At 42.6% G+C, this 20,192-nt stretch overlaps 1 protein-coding gene and 1 non-coding gene across 7 annotated transcripts in view; both read left to right on the plus strand.

The window, feature by feature from the left end:
• Rgs6 (regulator of G protein signaling 6) overlaps positions 1-20,192 on the plus strand; it is a 540,717-nt gene that overhangs the window by 53,747 nt on the left and 466,778 nt on the right. The gene's annotated exons all lie outside the window — the stretch shown is intronic.
• Positions 10,795-10,901, plus strand: LOC115032899 (U6 spliceosomal RNA). Its single transcript, XR_003838547.1, has one exon. It is a non-coding gene; the product is annotated as a U6 spliceosomal RNA (small nuclear RNA).

Here is a 20,192-nt window from a genome sequence, read left to right on the forward strand (position 1 = left end):
AGGGGAAGCCCCTGAGAGCCAGCTCCACTTCAGACCCATTGCTCTGAATTTTGTGCATTATCTAGATATTGTTGACCTTGGTACAAATGTCAGGTCTGTATGCCCACCGGCCTTACAACTGTTTATTCACCCAGCCTCAGATGGAAAATATTATAGAAAACACACATCTGTATTGAACAGGCCCAGGCCTTGTTATCATTCTCCAAACAGTACAGTGATACAGTCAATGTTGCTTTATATTGTATTAGGTCATCTAGAGGTGATACAATGTCTATGGGCTGTTATGCTCAGATCATATGCAAATTCTATGCCACTTTACCTAAGGGACCAAACATCTGGAGATTTTGCTCTCGGCGGGGTTCCAGATACACTTATTCCTTGGTGGACACTGAAGGAGAGCAGTGTTTCATTTCAGACCCAAGCTTGTTCACCATGGTTCAGAGATCAGCCTGCTATCTGCTTTTGTGGTCCTTCCTGTGTGTGCCAGCCTGCACTTCAGTGACATCGAATGCTTGTCCTGCTGCAAAACAGAACTTATTGACTCTGCCAAGAACTCAGCCCTCAGATAGGTTTTAAATATTCTTAACCCCGGGAAGCTGGCCCAAGAAATGGCTTATTTGTTCCCCCGTACCACTCAGTACATAACCCCTGACTTCCTGCCGACTGGAGACACTCAGAGTGCCAATCAATAAAGCGCTCTTACTCCCGTGTTTTTGAGCAATGAGAAAATGCATGAAGGGGAACCCCTGAAAGAGGAATTAAATATTATCATTCTGTGGCTTAACACTGCCCACACTGTGCTTTAACCACCATTTTTTTATTACAGTGAGGAGATTTTAAAAGCAGTGTTATTGAGACATAATTCACTAGAATACAACTCACCCATGCAAAGGGTGCAATTCAACATTTTTGGTGTACTATAATAATGTCTTTGATATATTATAATCATTAGACATTTTCTTATACTAGGCAGAGAAGTTTATTAACCTTTCCTCAGACCTTATTCCTGGGCTTCTTCAGCTTCATTTGTTACAAAGAAATGAATTGTGTGTAAACGACAATTTCAAAGGGCTGCAGTATCCAGGGGGCTGGGCTCAAATATTAGAGATCTAGATTTTATCAGATCCATACACAAAAGCATTTTAGGAAGCCACCATGATATGAAATAGCAGACCCAGTAACTTCTACAAGTTTCATCTATTTTGGAAGTTTCCCTGATCCAGTGCCTCGTTCTTTGAAGCCTTATCAACATTCTCCACAAGATCTAGAGTGTTGTCATCACCATAGTCACCACCACCACCATCCTTCTCTCCAGTGACAAAGCCAAGACCTCAGTGCCAGCATCAGGCAAGGCCTTCATGGCTTGCTGAACATGGTAGAGGGGCGTGCCGGCAAGAGAGTCAGAGGGAGCGCAACCCAAGCCACACTTCTATCGGTGGGTCTCCAGAAGTAACCCACTCCCTGAAAAGTGGTATTAGTCCATGAGTGCCTTTAAGAGTCTACATCTGGGGACCATCACTTTGGTAATCAGGTTCAGCATAAGTCTTTGGTAAGACAATGAAACCAAATATTTCATCAGCCATCACTACCATTTTCAAAACTCTTCATCATCACAAAAGAAAGCTCCATACCCATGAATAATAACTTTTCTGTGAGACCTGGAATAGTCTTTGACTGTTATTTTCATATTATATTAAACCTTTGAAGAAAATGTTTTCTTTATTTTCCTCTTTTCCTTCCTTTCCATTTCCTTTCTTATTTCTTCTTTTGAGACAGGGGCTCACCATAAAGCCCAGCCTAGCCATGAACTCACAACGATTCTCCTGCCTCAGCCTCTTGGGTGCTGGTCTACCACACCTAATGACCATTTTCCATCACCCCCACTTGCTTTAGAAGTTTGCTCTTTTAGTGGAAGCCCACACATCACACATCATAGTCATGTTTTCGTTGCTGTGATAAAGTGCTATGACCAAGAGCAAACTGTAGAAGAACAAGTTTGTTTTGGCTTACAGTTACAGTTACTGGGGCTTAGAGCCCCAAATGGAAGGGGCGGCATGAATGTGGTAGCAAGAGTGGGAAGCTGGCTGGTCACATTTCATCCACACAAAAAGCAAAGCCCACCACCAGTGACATATGTCCCCCAGTAATGCTGCTCCTAAAGACTGTATAACCTCCCCAGCCAGCACCAGAAACCAGGGACCAAGCATTCAAATATTTGAGCATAATGGGGGGGCATTGCTCACTCAAGCCACAGCAGTATGTGATACCCACTGGACTCACTGAGGAATCTGCCTGTAGGACATCACTGGGATCTTGCTCACGATGCTGCAGGAATAGGGTGGAAGACTAGCGATAAGAAGCAGATGTGCCAGGCATAAAGCCTCGTTCTTCTCAGTAGAACTAGATTCTTGAGTTGGGAGGCCATGGCTTGAATGCCCCCTCCAAGGCATATGCTAAAACTTAATGTCAATGTGATGGGTTTAAGATGTGGCATCCCAATGGTACTGATGAGTGAATGCTGCTGTCTTGGGAGTGGGCTACTTCTGGTGGGAATAAATTCCTGGTAGGAGCATGGCTTGAGCCCTACCCCTTCTCTCTGACTGACATGCTTGCATGCCCTTCTACCCTGCTCAGTGTAACACGAAGGCCTTTACCAGGAGCTGACGCTGTGGTTTTTGGCCTTGCTGGCCTTCAGAACTGTGAGCAAAATGAACTTCTACTGTTTATCAATTACCTAGCCCATAGTATTCTCACAGAAGAGAGTGGTCTGAAGTATGTTATAATAGAGATGTGTCTCTCAGTTTCCCTATCATCCAGTTGTAGGATGTAGCAGGCTTAGCAGGCTGTCCCCAGGAAGGGACAGGTGCTTGGGTTAGCTAACTTTCAACCAAAGGGCCAGAGAGCATTGGCAGCTACGGGCTGAGTCCCCAGGGTTCAGAGCTGGGGATTTAAATACATTTGGTATTTCCTTAAGCTTTGCTGCCTATTTGGATCACCTTTGCAGTCTCAAAAAACTAACAAACAAACAAATAAACAATCAATCAAACAAACAAACCAAACCAAACCAAACCAAACCAAACCAAACCAAACCAAACCAAACCAAACCAAACCAAGTTTAGCAGGACATAGTGGTGCATACCTGTAACCCAAGCATTTAGCCAAAGCTGGAGCATTGCAAGTTGTAAGCTAGCCTGGGCTATATAGTGAGTTAGAGACTAGCATGAGCTATACAGTGAGACCTTCTCTTGCACCCCCAACCCCTCACATGAGGTAGGAGTTTCCTCAAGAACAAATAACAGCAACAATAGAATAAAACAAACTTCCTATGCCTGAGACTCTAACAGGCAACTCAGATTAGGAAAACTTCTTTAGTGAGAAGTCTCTGATAGAACAGAGCCACCATTTTTACTTTAGTGTAGGAACAGTCAGTGTTGTTAAGTGTATAGGAGGTGTCCACCTTCCCAAGTTAGAGGCAGGCGTTCCTCAGAACATAGGAAATGCCTGACTTGAGATTCAGGAACATTTGAACCTGGTTCATCCTTTACAAATGTTGTGAGTTCTAGTGTATGTTCTGCTAAGTCTTTGTCACTGGGAATCTGAATGGATTTGAGGGGTGGGTCAGTGGAGCACTTACACAAATCAACATGGAAGCAGTGAGCCCCTCTTAAAAATCTGCATGGAACCAAGACATGAAGAAATCCATTGCAATAACAAGGATGAAAGGAACAAGGGATAAGACTCTGCAGAGGTGACAACTGAGAGGTGACAATGGAAGGGTGGAGGCAGAGAACATCTTTATTCTCTTGGGGTGAGTATACATTGGTATGACATTAGTGGTAGGACAGCGTGCACAAGAATTCCTTTAGCACAAATGTCTTTTTCAACACCGGGGATCAAACCCTTGCACATGCGAGGCAAGTGCTCTACCACTGAGCTACAGCCTTAGCCCTGCGGAAGGAAAATGTCTTTGACACAGTAAATCTAATCCCACAAGTTTAGCCTGAGGAAATAATGGGGCAGAGTGTGAAGGTGAGTTCACAGGGTGCTGCTGCTGAGCCCTGCTGCTGAGCCCTGCTGCTAGCTCTAGGAAATGCGCAGCAGAACCCACCCCACCCGTGCTGATGGGGCCTTGACTGAATAAGCTCTGGCTCCTACCTGTGTACTTTTAAGTCATGGACAGTTAAAAACGTATTTGCTTTAAAAAAAAAAAAAAGTGATTCTCAGAAAGCCAGACCACGTGGCCATAGTGGGAAACATATTTTTCTTTGAGTAAAAGAATTTTAGATGAATTTTATTTTCCATCTCAAATATATTTTTTTATAGAACTGATACCCTAAAGCAATCTACCTGTATTTATCTAGTTTTATATTTTAATCTTCTGTTCATGAAAAGCGTGGACCCATTTCTAAGGTTACATCCATATCCACTCCCTAACTTCACCCATCACTCATGAATCAGCCTCAGTGGGAAGTCTATGAAATAATCAGTGTTTAGTTCTGGAATGTGGACTCATGGGATATTTGTATTTTTTCTTATACACATTTATATTGTAGAGATTTTAATAATGCCGTGGCAGGACTCTTGTACAGGGATGGAAAATGGTTTTTAACACACCGGTGTACTTGACTGGTCTTCTTCCGTCTAGCTTTGCACCTGTTTCATGAGCAGGGTCCTTGTGTTAGCATTTTTTTCTGCATGTCTTTCTTCTTGCCATCTTGTTTAAATAGCCTCTAGCTGAAGTGTTCCATGTTGTGTTGCTTTACTGACTTAGGGCGGTCAGTCACCCTTTGCCTTTGGTACCCAGCTGTGCATTTTCTGGTCCTTCATTGTTTTTATGCATTTGCTTTTCCCCTTAAGTGAAGTTCCACCTTTAGAAAGGACATTTCTGGGTATAGCATTCCTCTTCTGCTAACATGGTTTTGATCTGTCTATTAAATGGTATTATGTCCTCCCAAATATTGATATTGCATTAAATCATTCCATGTTTGCCCCCGAAAAGAGTGCTGAGCCTGTAAGGATTTCCAGGCAGGTAGGGAGGGTATGTACACCTAAAGAGAAAGGAGTGGTGGTGCTCCTGTGGTAGTGCTGTCAGAGGTGGAGGCTCTTTTGTGTGCATGAGAAACCCCAGCCATCCTTGGGCCCTAGATGAAGCCTCTTCCAGGTGTCCTTCTGGACTCTTCCAGGCTAGGCTAGAGCTGATTTCTCATAGTGCTAAAGACATCTTTTAATAAGAAGTGATCAGTGTCTGCTGTTTGACCTCCACACAGGAAACGTGGTCATCCCTTCCTGTCTCACCTCCTTGCTCTCATGCCCCTCATAAATAGAAGATTCCAGGAATGCTGTGCATCATTTCCAAGATGTGGTTATTAAACATGGAGGCTTTTATCTCGAATACTCTCTCTTGGCTCATTTCCCCTGTGGAGAGCCCATGGCCACCTTGGGAAGATAATTAGGACAAATAACTGAGAGAGGGTCATCTACTGATTTAAAAAGACAGAAGGTGGCCAGGAGTGAGTCTGGTCCCCTTTGCGAGGTTCAAATGGTATAGGATCTGCCAGGAGCTTGATTACAGCTTCCAGTCACCCACTTAACAGGGCTCCCAACTTCAGATCCTCCTAAACTCTGTGAGGCAGTAAATACAAGCTTGCTATGCAAGTTCTGAGCTTTGTGGATAATTCCTTCAGTGTTAGCCTAGAATTGATATAGATTTTAGTAGTAGAAGCAAGGTGCAATGTAACCAAAAATCTAAAATGTGAAACTAGCTTTGAACCAAGCACTCAGCAGTGGGAGAGGGTGAGGACCCACGAGTGTGCTAGGTAGGAGCTTTGAACTCAGCACTTTGAAGTCTGGGGGAACTGCCTGTGAAAGTGTCAAGGAAACTTGAGACAGGAGACTTCTTATATGTACCGCCAAAAAGTAATTAGCAACACTGTCCCCCACTGTCCTGTGGGAACTGGGCCCCTGGACAGGGTGATAGAATGAGAGAAACAGCTCCAGTTAAAAGTGCACTCTGATTTTTTTCTTTGTTCTCCTTCCTGGTGCTTGCTGTACAATTTCAAGAAGACAGATCATAGCCAAAGGCAGAGCAATTAGGGATGAGGCAGGTGCCACGGTGCCTGCCTGCAGTCTCAACAAGGGGAGGTTGCGGCAGGATGCTCAGGAATCCAAAACCAGTCTCAGCCACATACTTTGACTCTGCCTTATAGTAAAAATAAAAATCAACCAATCAATAAGTAAGCAAGCAAATAAATACATTGAATTAAATAGGATCTGAGACTTTGCTCATCTTGAAGATGCCTAGTGTCTACCTATGGTACCTGATTTATAACCAAGAAACAGCTTCTGAATGAAGACGACAGTCAGGGAGGTCCCAATTTGGTAAAACAAACTCCAAAGAAGAGTATGGCTATAAAAATCTTAGACATCAAAGATGTGTATGCAGGCGCTCTTTTGTAGACAAGGGCCCTCTAAGGTGATGGAAGCCTACCCTACATCTCCTTAGACTGACAGAGGGCTTCCTGGAAGTACAAGACCTCTGAGTTCAGCAGAAACCCACATAGAAGAAAGGCCAACTCAAAAGAGACATGTGGATAACCCCTTTAGTACAACTGACTGAGAGGATTTGTTGAAGACGTACAGAGTGTAGACAGTTAGGCTTGGAGAAGTACCATGAGCTGGAAAGAAATACATGGGCTTCAACAGGAAGAAGACCAAGTGTCCTTTGGGCATCTGAACATCAGCAAGTAGGAAGGTGACTCTGGAAGTGTGCTACCTTTCAGGGAGGATGGTGGAGACAGCAAGACTACGAGTCAGCGGGTAGTGCTGAGAGTCATGGAGAAATGGTCCTAGACCTGATCACGGACCTTCCGATGTTTGCTTGGCTTTCTACCATAGTTGCTCTCTTAGGTTCATCCCACATTCTGCTCTCTGTTTCTAGAGCTTCTCATTTGTTGGTCCCACCATTGTTAGGGGTAGGGGACACACAGACAGCTTGGCTCTTCAGTTGTGAATGTCTTAAAGCCAAGGGAACACCATTGAGAAGCCAGGGACTATACCCGAAGAACATTCTGTATTGAGACCCAAACTAGAGGACAGGATCTGGACTGAAGCTGATAGGGGATGATGAGGGAACATGGGAGAGGCTTGTGTGTATTACCATTAGGAAGAGTGAGTTGGAATAAGAGGGTAGCCTCTGAAGTGGTCCCCTGTGATTCCGGACTCCTGGGCCTCAGGTGGTTAATATCTCTTCTACTCTACTGGGGTTGGTCTGTGTGCAGGAGCATATGGTGGCAGTGATGGTGTGTCACTCCAAGATTAGTTCATTAAAGACTTCAGCTTCCATTTTGGGTATGCTCTTACTGTCTTGGATCACTCACTGGAGGGAAAGCCAGCTGTCATCTGTTAAGGACATTCAGCCCATATGGTGAGGAACTTGGAGCCAATAGCCATCCGAGTGAGCTCTCTTCACCAGTACCCTCTAATCCCAGTCAAGGCTCCAGGAGATAGAAGTTGGACCTATTGCTTGACCGTGACCCTGCGTAACACTGTGGGAAAGAGCTGCCACTGAAGGCAAGAATTCAGCCCTTAGCAATGCCCTTAGAGCATTGACTCTTTGTTGGCAAGTGGAAGTTTGGGTTTAGTGGGGAGGTTATTTATCATCCCAAAGGGGTTGAAATGTGCTAGAACATTCAGTGTGCTAGAACAGTAAGTATGCGAAATACCTGATACTCTCTACCTGAGAGCCTGGGGTAGATTAAACTTGAGACAAAAGATGCACAGTAATAGCCCCCAGTTTACCCATCAGGCTGGGGAATGTAGTGAACACTCCTGGTTTGTCACCATGGGGTACTGGAAGGAGCAAAATACCACCCTCACTCACTGTGCCAGTCTGGATGCAGGAGACTGTAGGAAGCTTGTGCTTGCTTCTCGGGCCAGCCAAGAGTAAAGGTGCTGACCTTGCTTTTATGCTTTGCTGTGATGAATCACAGCATGATCAATACTCTGGGACTTCTGCCAATCCTCCCAGCTATCAATGAACCTGAAAGCAGTCCCCCAAGACAGAGCCCCTAAACCAGAAGCATCCAGATCATCCTAGATTCCTGACTCCAGAAACGGAGATGCTTTGGAAGTCATTGAGTTTGGGGTTGTTTGCTATGTAGAAATAGGTGATAAATCTAGTAGAGTTTCTCACTTCTCTCCAGCGTATAGTGTAGAGCTTAGATCAGAAGGCCGACTGTGGCTTGGACATGAGGTGAGTATGTGCCCCAGAGGTTCAAGAATCTGGAAGGCTGATGTAGCAGCATGGAGATGGTAGAACCTTTAAGAGGTGGTACCTAGTAGAGGATCATTAAGGAACGGGGACTCCAACCAGATGGAAGTCTTAGTTAGGCTGTCACTGTGATGAAACACCATAATCAGAAGCAACTTGAGGGAAGAGTTTATTCACTTGCACTTCCATGTCACAGCTCATCATTGAAGGTAGTCAGGGCAGGAACTCAAACAGGGCAGGAAACTAAAGGCAGGAGCTGATGCAGAGGCCATGGAGGGGTGCTGCTTACTAGCTTGCTCTCCATTGCTTGTTCAGCTTGCTTTCTTATAGAAGCCAGGACCACCAGCTCAGGGGTGGCAATACTCACAATTGGTTGGGATCTCTCACATCAATCACTAATTAAGAAAATGCTCAAAGGCTTGCCTACAGTCTGATCTTATGGAGGCATTTTCTTGACTGAGGTTCTCTCCTTTCCAGCAGCTCCAGCTTCTGCCAAGTTGACATAAAGACTTGCCAAGACAGATATGTTATTTTGATGTATTTCCCTTTGTAGATGAATTGTTATTTTTCTACACACACACACACACACACACACACACACACACACTTCCTTTGTATTTTTGATATTTTAATTATAGGATGTCACGGAGAGACTATTTTTATATCTGTTTTAGGGTCTAAATGCCTTTGTGTTCGGGTGTTGTAGTGGTTTGAATAAGAACAGCCCCCATAGGCTCATATGTTTGGATGCTTAGTCACCAGGGAGTAGCACTATTTAAGGGTTCAAAGCAGTAAGAGTTGTAGCCTTGTTGGAAGCGTGTCATTGGGGGGTGGGCTTGGAGGTTTCAAAAGCCAAGTCAAGCCCAGAGTCTCTCTTGGCCTATGGACCAGAATGTAACTCTTAGCTACCTCTCCAGCACCATACTTGCCTGCTGCCATACTCCCTGCTATGATAATAATGGACTATACCTCTGAACCTGTAAGCAAACCCCCAGTTAAAGACTTTATATTATAGGAGTTGCTTTGGCCATGGAGTCTCTTTAAACAGTGACTAAGACAGGTGTCCAGTTCTTTCTCTAGATTTGGGGATTTTTTTTTCCTGCTATAATTTCATTGACTATATTCTGTATTGCCTTAATTTTAAAACGCAATGACTTCTTTTATTCTATGGATTTTCAGACTAGTCTTTTGGTCTTCTCCCCTTAGAGCTTGGGCACTGTGGTTTGTTTGTTTGTTTATTGTTCCTTCTTGACGTTTGAGCGTAGGTTTGGCTAACCTTGTCCTCCCTCTACCCCTTACAGTTTCTTCTCCTCAGTCGAATCTGTTGATTATGTTTTCCACTGTGTTTTTTTATTTAGTTCAATGAGCTTTTTATTCTCTACATTTCTGCATCTTTTCTAAATCTGTATTTCCACGCTGAACTTTTTTTCTTCGTCACTGACTTTCTCATCCACAGTGCTTTACCCATGTTGCCAACCCTGTCTTTTGTGTTGCTGGTTCTCCTCCCGAGGTCCTAGGTAGAATTAATTTACTTGTGTGTATCCCCTTCGAGGGCTTTTGATTACTTCTGCTAGCAGACTTTTGAAGTGTTCACCTGGCGTTTTATTGGTTTTGTAATATTTGCATTCAGTGAGTGAAGTGTTACAATCTTTGGGAGGCATTGTGTTGCCTCGTTTTTCCATGTTTCTTGCAGTTTTGTGCCATGAGTAACGAATTTTTTCATTTAATATTTTTGACACTTCCATACATGTGTATAATATATTCTGACCATGGTAGCCTGTTAGCTTCTCTTGTCCCCTTCCTACTCCTGTTGCCCACTTTCTTCCCAACATGGTCATTTCTAACTTTCATATCAGTGTGTGTGTGTGTGTGTGTGTGTGTGTGTGTGTGTGTGTATGTGTGTGTGTGTGCAGGCATTGTGAAGGTAGCCACAATTGTCTTCATGATTTCAATGGCCCCTCAAATCATACATGATGTAAGAATGCACTTAAAATTGCTTTTATCTCACCGAGGACCACAATCCAGAAAATGGGAAAACTAACATAGACTCTACTGTGATGTTATGAATTATCTGGGTAAATGTGGAGCTAGTGAGTGGATGAGGTAAGGAAGGGAGGCAGGGAGAGAGGAAAAAGTAGAGGAGAAAGCAAGTTAAATAAACAGAGGGATGAGGCAGGAGAGAGAAGGGTGTTACAGAGCAGAGAGCAGAACAAGAGGCTGAAACCGTAAAAGTGATGACAACTACTTCCCGGTGAGAAGAAAGCCTAAGAACAAAGTTAGACAGATGTAAGAAGGGGATAAAAAAAAATCAAATCCTGATATATTTAGAAAGATAAAACAACAGCGAAACAAGTAAAAACTAAACATGCCATTAAGACGAGGTCAGAATATCCCACTGCTGTGGTAGAGAAAATAAAATAGTCAAAAACAGAAAAAAAGCATAAAAATTATGTCAAAGCGTGAAGAAGGTCAGTTAGAGTATTTTCAATAGAATAGAATGCATGTGGTGTTAAAAGTGCAATGCAGTGCTCGCTTCGGCAGTACATATACTAAAATTGGAACGATACAGAGAAGATTAGCATGGCCCCTGCGCAAGGATGACACGCAAATTCGTGAAGCGTTCCATATTTTTAAGAGAAACAGGAAAACACATCCAATCAGATGATGGAAATGAACAAAACCATACTAGACCTAAAAAGGGAAGTAGACACAATAAAGAAAACCCAAAATGAGGCAACACTGGAGATAGAAACCCTAGGAAAGAAATCTGGAACCATAGATGCAAGCATCAGCAACAGAATACAAGAGATGGAAGAGAGAATCTCAGGTGCAGAAGATTCCATAGAGAACATCGGCACAACAATCAAGGAAAATGGAAAATGCAAAAAGATCCTAACTCAAAACATCCAAGAAATACAGGACACAATGAGAAGACCAAACCTACGGATAATAGGAGTGGATGAAAATGAAGATTTTCAACTCAAAGGACCAGCAAACATCTTCAACAAAATTATAGAAGAAAACTTCCCAAATCTAAAGAAAGAGATGCCCATGAACATACAAGAAGCCTACAGAACTCCAAATAGGCTGGACCAGAAAAGAAATACCTCCCGACACATAATAATCAGAACAACAAATGCACTAAATAAAGATAGAATACTAAAAGCAGTAAGAGAAAAAGGCCAAGTAACATATAAAGGCAAGCCTATCAGAATTACACCAGATTTTTCACCAGAGACTATGAAAGCCAGAAGATCCTGGACAGATGTTATACAGACATTAAAAGAACACAAATTCCAGCCCAGGCTACTATACCCAGCCAAACTCTCAATTAACATAGATGGAGAAACCAAAGTATTCCACGACAAAACCAAATTCACACATTATCTCTCCACGAATCCAGCCCTTCAAAGGATAATAACAGAAAAAAACCAATACAAGGACAGGAACCACGCCCTAGAAACAACAAGAAGGTAATCCCTCAACAAACCTAAAAGAAGACAGCCACAAGAACAGAATGCCAACTTTAACAACAAAAATAACAGGAAACAACAATTACTTTTCCTTAATATCTCTTAATATCAATGGACTCAACTCCCCGATAAAAAGACATAGACTAACAAACTGGCTACACAATCAAGACCCAACATTTTGCTGCTTACAAGAAACTCATCTCAGAGAAAAAGATAGACACTACCTCAGAATGAAAGGCTGGAAAACAATTTTCCAAGCAAATGGTCTGAAGAAACAAGCTGGAGTAGCCATTCTAATATCAGATAAGATTGACTTCCAACCCAAAGTCATCAAAAAAGACAGGGAGGGGCACTTCATACTCATCAAAGGTAAAATCCTCCAAGAGGAACTATCAATCCTGAATATCTATGCTCCAAATACAAAGGCAGCCTCATTCATTAAAGAAACTTTAGTAAATCTCAAAGCACACATTGCACCTCATACAATAATAGTGGGAGACTTCAACACACCACTTTCACCAATAGCAGATCATGGAAACAGAAACTAAACAGGGACACAGTGAAACTAACAGAAGTTATGGATCAAATGGATCTGGCAGATATCTACAGAACATTTTACCCTAAAACAAAAGGATACACCTTCTTCTCAGCACCTCATGGTACCTTCTCCAAAATTGACCACGTAATTGGGCACAAAACAGGACTCAACAGATACAAAAACATTGAAATTGTCCCATGCATCCTATCAGATCACCATGGACTAAGGCTGATCATCAATAACAAAATAAATAATAGAAAGCCAACATTCACGTGGAAACTGAACAACACTCTTCTCAATGATACCTTGGTCAAGGAAGGAATAAAGAAAGAAATCAAGGACTTTTTAGAGTTCAATGAAAATGAAGCCACAACATACCCAAACTTATGGGACGCAATGAAAGCATTTCTAAGAGGAAAACTCATAGCTCTGAGTGCCTCCAAAAAGAAACTAGAAAGAGCACACATTAGCAGCTTGACAACACACCTAAAAGCACTAGAACAAAAGGAAGCAAATTCACCCAAGAGGAGTAGACGGCAGGAAATAATCAAACTCAGGGGCGAAATCAATCAAGTGGAAACAAGAAGAACTATTCAAAGAATCAACCAATCAAGGAGCTGGTTCTTTGAGAAAATCAACAAGATAGATAAACCCTTAGCCAGACTCACTAGAGGGCACAGGGAAAGTATTCTAATTAACAAAATCAGAAATGAAAAAGGAGACATAACAACAGATCCTGAAGACATCCAAAACACCATCAGATCCTTCTACCAAAGGCTATACTCAACAAAACTGGAGAACCTGGATGAAATGGAGAAGTTCCTAGACAGATACCAGGTACCAAAGTTGAACCAAGATCAGGTTAATGATCTAAACAACCCGATATCCCCCAAAGAAATAGAAGCAGTCATTAATAGTCTCCCAACCAAAAAGAGCCCAGGACCAGATGGGTTTAGTGCAGAGTTCTATCAGACCTTCAAAGAAGATCTAATCCCAGTTCTTCACAAACTATTCCACAAAATAGAAACAGAAGGTACTCTACCCAACTCATTCTATGAAGCCACAATTACTCTGATACCTAAACCACAAAAAGACCCAACAAAGATAGAAAACTTCAGACCAATATCCCTTATGAATATTGATGCAAAAATCCTCAATAAAGTTCTTGCTAACCGAATCCAAGAACACATCAAAACAATCATCCATCCTGACCAAGTAGGTTTCATCCCAGGGATGCAGGGATGGTTCAATATACGGAAATCTATCAACGTAATCCAGTATATAAACAAACTCAAAGACAAAAACCACATGGTCATCTCGTTAGATGCAGAAAAAGCATTTGACAAGATCCAACACCCATTCATGATAAAAGTCTTGGAAAGATCAGGAATTCAAGGCCCATACCTAAACATGATAAAAGCAATCTACAGCAAACCAGTAGCCAACATCAAAGTAAATGGTGAGAAGCTTGAAGCAATCCCTCTAAAATCAGGGACTAGACAAGGCTGTCCACTTTCTCCATACCTATTCAACATTGTACTTGAAGTCCTAGCCAGAGCAATTCGACAACAAAAGGAGATCAAAGGGATACAAATTGGAAAAGATGAAGTCAAAATATCACTCTTTGCAGATGATATGATAGTATATATAAGTGACCCTAAAAATTCCACCAGAGAACTCCTAAGCCTGATAAACAGCTTCGGTGAAGTAGCTGGATATAAAATTAACTCAAACAAGTCAATGGCCTTTCTCTACACAAAGAATAAACAGGCTGAGAAAGAAATTAGGGAAACAACACCCTTCTCAATAGTCACAAATAATATAAAATATCTTGGCGTGACTCTAACTAAGGAAGTGAAAGATCTGTATAATAAAAACTTCAAGTCTCTGAAGAAAGAAATTATAGAAGATCTCAGAAGATGGAAAGATCTCCCATGCTCATGGATTGGCAGGATCAACATTGTAAAAATGGCTATCTTGCCAAAAGCAATCTACAGATTCAATGCAATCCCCATCAAAATTCCAACTCAATTCTTCAACGAATTAGAAAGGGCAATCTCCAAATTCCTCTGGAATAACAAAAAACCTAGGATAGCAAAAACTCTTCTCAAGGATAAAAGAACCTCTGGTGGAATCACCATGCCGGACCTAAAGCTCTACTACAGAGCAATTGTGATAAAAACTGCATGGTACTGGTATAGTGACAGACAAATAGACCAATGGAATAGAATTGAAGACCCAGAAATGAACCCACACACCTACGGTCACTTGATCTTCGACAAGGGAGCTAAAAACATCCAGTGGAAGAAAGACAGCATTTTCAACAAATGGTGCTGGCACAACTGGTTGTTAACATGTAGAAGAATGCGAATCGATCCATTCCTATCTCCTTGTACTAAGGTCAAGTCTAAGTGGATCAAGGAACTTCACATAAAACCAGAGACACTGAAACTTATAGAGGAGAAAGTGGGGAAAAGCCTTGAAGATATGGGCACAGCGGAAAAATTCCTGAATAGAACAGTAATGGCTTGTGCTGTAAGATCGAGAATTGACAAATGGGACCTCATGAAACTACAAAGCTTCTGCAAGGCTAAAGACACCATCAATAAGACAAAAAAAACCACCAACAGATTGGGAAAGGATCTTCACCTATCCTAAATCAGACAAGGGACTAATATCCAATATATATAAAGAACTCAAGAAGGTGGACTCCAGAAAGTCAAATAACCCCATTAAAAAATGGGGCTCAGAACTGAACAAAGAATTCTCACCTGAGGAATACCGAATGGCAGAGAAGCACCTGAAAAAATGTTCAACATCCTTAATCATCAGGGAAATGCAAATCAAAACAACCCTGAGATTCCACCTCACACCAGTCAGAATGGCTAAGATCAAAAATTCAGGTGACAGCAGATGCTGGCGAGGATGTGGAGAAAGAGGAACACTTCTCCATTGTTGGTGGGATTGCAAGCTTGTACAACCACTCTGGAAATCAGTCTGGCGGTTCCTCAGAAAATTGGACATAGTACTACCGGAGGATCCAGCAATACCTCTTCTGGGCATATATCCAGAAGATGTCCCAACCGGTAAGAAGGACACATGCTCCACTATGTTCATAGCAGCCCTATTTATAATAGCCAGAAGCTGGAAAGAACCCAGATGTCCCTCAACAGAGGAATGGATACAGAAATTATGGTACATTTACACAATGGAGTACTACTCAGCTATTAAAAAGAATGAATTTATGAAATTCCTAGCCAAATGGATGGACCTGGAGGGCATCATCTTGAGTGAGGTAACACAATCACAAAGGAACTCACACAATATGTATTCACTGATAAGTGGATATTAGCCCAAAACTTAGGATACCCAAGATATAAGATACAATTTGCTAAACGCATGAAACTCAAGAAGAATGAAGACCAAAATCTGGACACTGTGCCCCTTCTTAGAATTGGGAACAAAACACCCAGGGAAGGAGTTACAGAGACAAAGTTCGGAGCTGTGATGAAAGGATGGACCATCTAGAGACTGCCGTATCCAGGGATCCATCCCATAATCAGCTTCTAAACGCTGACACCATTGCATACAGTAGCAAGATTTTGCTGAAAGGACCCAAAGATAGCTGTCTCTTGTGAGACTATGCAGGGGCCTAGCAAACACAGGAGTGGATGCTCACAGTCAGCTATTGGATGTATCACAGGGCTCCCAATGGAGAAGCTAGAGAAAGTACCCAAGGAGCTAAAGGGATCTGCAACCCTATAGTTGGAACAACATGATGAACTAACCAGTACCCCGGAGCTCTTGTCTCTAGCTGCATATGTATCGAAAGATGGCCTAGTCGGCCATCACTGGAAAGAGAGGCCCATTGGACTTGCAAACTTTATATGCCCCAATATAGGGGAATGCCAGGGCCAAAAGAATGGGAATGGGAGTGTAGGGAAGTGGGGGGCGGTATGGGGGACTTTTGGGATAGCATTGGAAATGTAATTGAGGAAAATATGTAATAAAAAAAAAACAGTGGGGAAAAAAAAAAAGAAAAAAAAAAAAGAAAAAAACATGGCAAGCAGATTGGACCAGACCATGAGAGGAGGGTTTGGGGGGAGCAAGAGAGGTATTCAGTAGAGAAAGAGAGTATACAAAAAACAAACAAACAACAACAACAACTAAAAAAAACCAAAAACCAAAACAAAAGAGAAAACAAGAAAATTTATGGATGGATGGCAGGATTATATAGGAATGGAAGTAGGGGGAAGAGAAGCCTGTGAGCTGGGGAAGTTTCAGGTAGGGGGCAGGATAAGAAGACCTAGGATGCCTGAGTGGACTCTGTAAGGTGTATTTGCATTGCTAACTGGGCTTGGAGGAGCATGCACTTTGGTATTCTAATAGGCACCACAGTTAGCCACTTGTCCTTGATCTTCTTTTGAAACTGAAAATTATTAAATGAATTAATGGAAAGTGTTCAAACCAGTGAACAATTCTTTCCTTTGATATCTAGCGACCAGATGGTGGTTTAGACTTTTCCCACGTAAGTAATTGTTCAAATCTTGTCAACAATGATCTGAGTTCATCACTTTCCATCATATTCCTCAACACAAGAGTCTGTTCTGTTTCCTTTTCATGTGTAAATATTTGTAGCTCCATATAACTGAATTACCTATAAACAATTTACTATCTAGAATAATCAATGGATTACCAAAAAAAAATAAAAATAAAAAATAAAAAAATAAAAGTGCAATGCAAAGAACAGGAAAGTACAGAGATAAAGAAAAAAGGGGGGAGGGGAAGGTTAAATCTCAGAGTTGCCTCTTCCTCGGGTCTTGAAAACTGGAGACTGCTGCAGCTATGGGCAGTGGGTTTGGTTGGGTTTGGGGACTCTTGCCTTTCCTGTGGCTTATGTGGCAGGGTGAGTCTGTATTTGTCAGGTGTCTGATGTGGCCAGAGCTATCTTCACTGTGGTATCATCCCTTCTTTTCATAGCAGGGTCTTTTACTGCCTATGTTTAGCTTTGTAACCTACAAGCTGGATATGTTATTATAACCTTTCCCACACTCCCCAGCTTTTACTGCCCAGGGTGGCTAATGTCCTCACTTGGGGTGTATCTCCAGCGTATTGCAAATGTTTAAGCAACCTCCGCATGGAGAGCTGTACAGGCTGAAAACCCAAGAACCTGTCTCTGTGCTTTCAATACCTTCCTAAGTATGTCTCTAGGGAGACATCCACACATCTCAAGCTGATTGCTGGAGCTTCAGAGTCCTGGTCTCTATGATACTGAAAGCAGATAGGTAACTTTGGAGATTGGTCTACCTCTTGACTACTGTCTCAGACTGCAGACCCAGACCCGCTACACTCCAATGTTATTCTTAATTGATGGGATCTACTCCTGAAAACTGAGGGTGGGGATCCCTGACTCTACATTAGTCACTGACTGAACTGAGGGCCTTGCTGCCTACTTGGCAGCATAGAGGTTGTCTCTCATAATAGCGGCGCTAAGTTGTAGTGTAAATTCAGCCCTGAGACTGGTGGTTGTTGATTCTCACGTCCCTGGGGTATCTCAGTTTCAAACAATGTGTCCCTTTCAAATTCTCACTGTGCTATTGCCCTCTGCATCTCAGAGTAGCACGGTGGGATTCCTTTCTGCTGCTGGCCTGTCCACTGGAGGAATCCATGTCTCAGCAAAACAACTGAGGCAGAGGCTCATGAAGGCTGTAGGCCTATCCTGAGGGTAGGAGTGCTGTCAGGGATGTCTGGCTTACCTTCTGGAGGCCACGCTGGCAGAGCCATGCTCCCTTTAGTTTCTCTTGCCTGTGTCATACATCCTCTTCTCCATACTTGTGAGGTACTGTATCACCACCTTTGTGGATTTATGACGCTCTTCTTCTCCTTATCTGTTTGAAATGGTCTCCCCACTACTCCTGTTTGGCAGCTTCTTCTCCTTCATAAGGTCACATGGAACAAACCCCTAATCCTGCCACCTCACCTGCAAGTCTCCATTTTCTTGTCTGAGTGGAATCAGCCGCTATAAGAGCTAGTGTATGAGCACACCTCTTCTGTGCTATCCCCTTCTGGATCTCTTGATTTTTTTTTTCCTCTATGGCATGACAGTGACAATTGTTCCCAGTGAGGTATAAACTCCTGGCTGAAAATTAATTTCCAAGTGTTTCAGGGGCTTATAACATCTTCATATTTCCTTATTGAATCCTGCCTAACTTTTTCCACTAGGCCTTACTTCTTAAAGGTCTCATCACCTCCCATAGTCTGAGAATCCAAGCCTTTAATACTTGGCCCCTGGGGGCCATTGTGGATCCAGACAACAGCAGTCTTTAAGGAATTTTATAGTGATGAAAAATTGAATCTTGCCCCAACCACTTAGTACTGCTGTGACTTTGGCCAAGTTGTGGACTCTGTAGAATTCATACCCTCTTACTTATAAATTGGTGGGTTGTTGTTTTTGTTATTGGTGGTGTTGGTGGTGGGGGTTGGTCTTGATACCCACACTGGCAGGTTGTTAAAAAAAATCAAATGAATTAGTAAGTGGAATTAGTACTTAATGCTCTGTGACATAGTGTAAACAAACAATACACTTTAGCAATGATTTACAGGGTCATTGACCTGTCCAGTCAGCACTATTTATCACGCTGTATTTGTTGGTAAGGTGAACGACACATCAGACTCCCTTTTCTCAACTCATTGATCCAGAAGCCACAAATAGAGTGGTCTCCATGTGGGCTCCCGGATAGCGGCAATGGGTGACACCCCAGACTTGAGAGTCAACAGGACTCATTTTGTATATATAACAAATACAGTGAGCATTAAAAATCTTGTTAGAAGTGTGCTATTCATTCTACGGACAATGTAACTCATCCATCGCAAACTGGGTTGCATGGCTGCTTTCGATGCCATAATTCGTTCAATAAATATCATGAAATAGATATGTATTCAGGATTAACCATGACTATGTTTTGTTGAATGGCTTGCAGTGTACGTTATAAATATAACGAAGGCTTTCTTTGCTGGCCCGACAGTTGACAATGAGCTTTTTATCTGCAGAGCGGGATGTATCCTTTCAGGCTGTTCTCTCAGGTTAGTATTGCTCTGGAGGAGGAACAGGTACAGAGGCGAGGCAGGAGGCCGCCCCATTGTCCGCCCTCCCTCTCTTGCTGGTCCTGTTCTTTAATGCCGGGCTCTGTCCTTATTGTAGCTGCCGGGTCTGACCTTGCTCTGAAAGTGTTTCTTTTCTGCTAACCCATGGGGTTCAGTGTTTGATTAACAGCTTTCCCATTTTCTAAGCAGAATGCCTAGGTAAATCCCCCTTGGTTGATGCGAGGATCTGCTGTAATTTACAGCCACCCGCCCAGTGAGCTCGGAGCTGAATGACATCCTGTTTCTAAGGATGGGCTGCAATTTCTAACAGACCCCGCAAACAGTTCTGAGGGCGTTCTCAGTGCAGTGTCTACACTCCTGGAGTGGTCACAGGAGAAATGGCCACAGTTGCTGCTGCTGCTGAGTCTTAAAGTAAAATATCAGTTTTACAATAAACAAAAGCAGTGACCTGGAGATAGGAAGAATTCTTTGATGCTTCCACTGATGTTGCTAAATGCTCTAAATATTTCCAGAATCCTTCCTTTCGGGTTGCCTCCAGCGCGTCGTATACATTATTGTAAATATTCTTGAAAATTCTCACACTTGGCAAATGTGCCTTCTTCATGTAGAGGGCTTTGGAAGAGAGTAAAGAGCTGTCACTGTAGGGTCCAGCTTCTGAGGTGGTGGCCAGAGCAGGGGGGTCCTAGCCTAAGGGGCTGGGTCACTTTAGAGACCTCCTTATGTCACGATAACTTGGGCATTTCATTTTCATACATGAACCCTTTCTGAAACAACATTTCAGTTGAGGCATCTTTTCTTTTGAAAACAG

Source organism: Mus caroli, unplaced genomic scaffold (genome assembly GCF_978045245.1).
Source record: "Mus caroli unplaced genomic scaffold, Mus_caroli_1 scaffold_14, whole genome shotgun sequence".
NCBI lineage: Eukaryota > Metazoa > Chordata > Mammalia > Rodentia > Muridae > Mus > Mus caroli.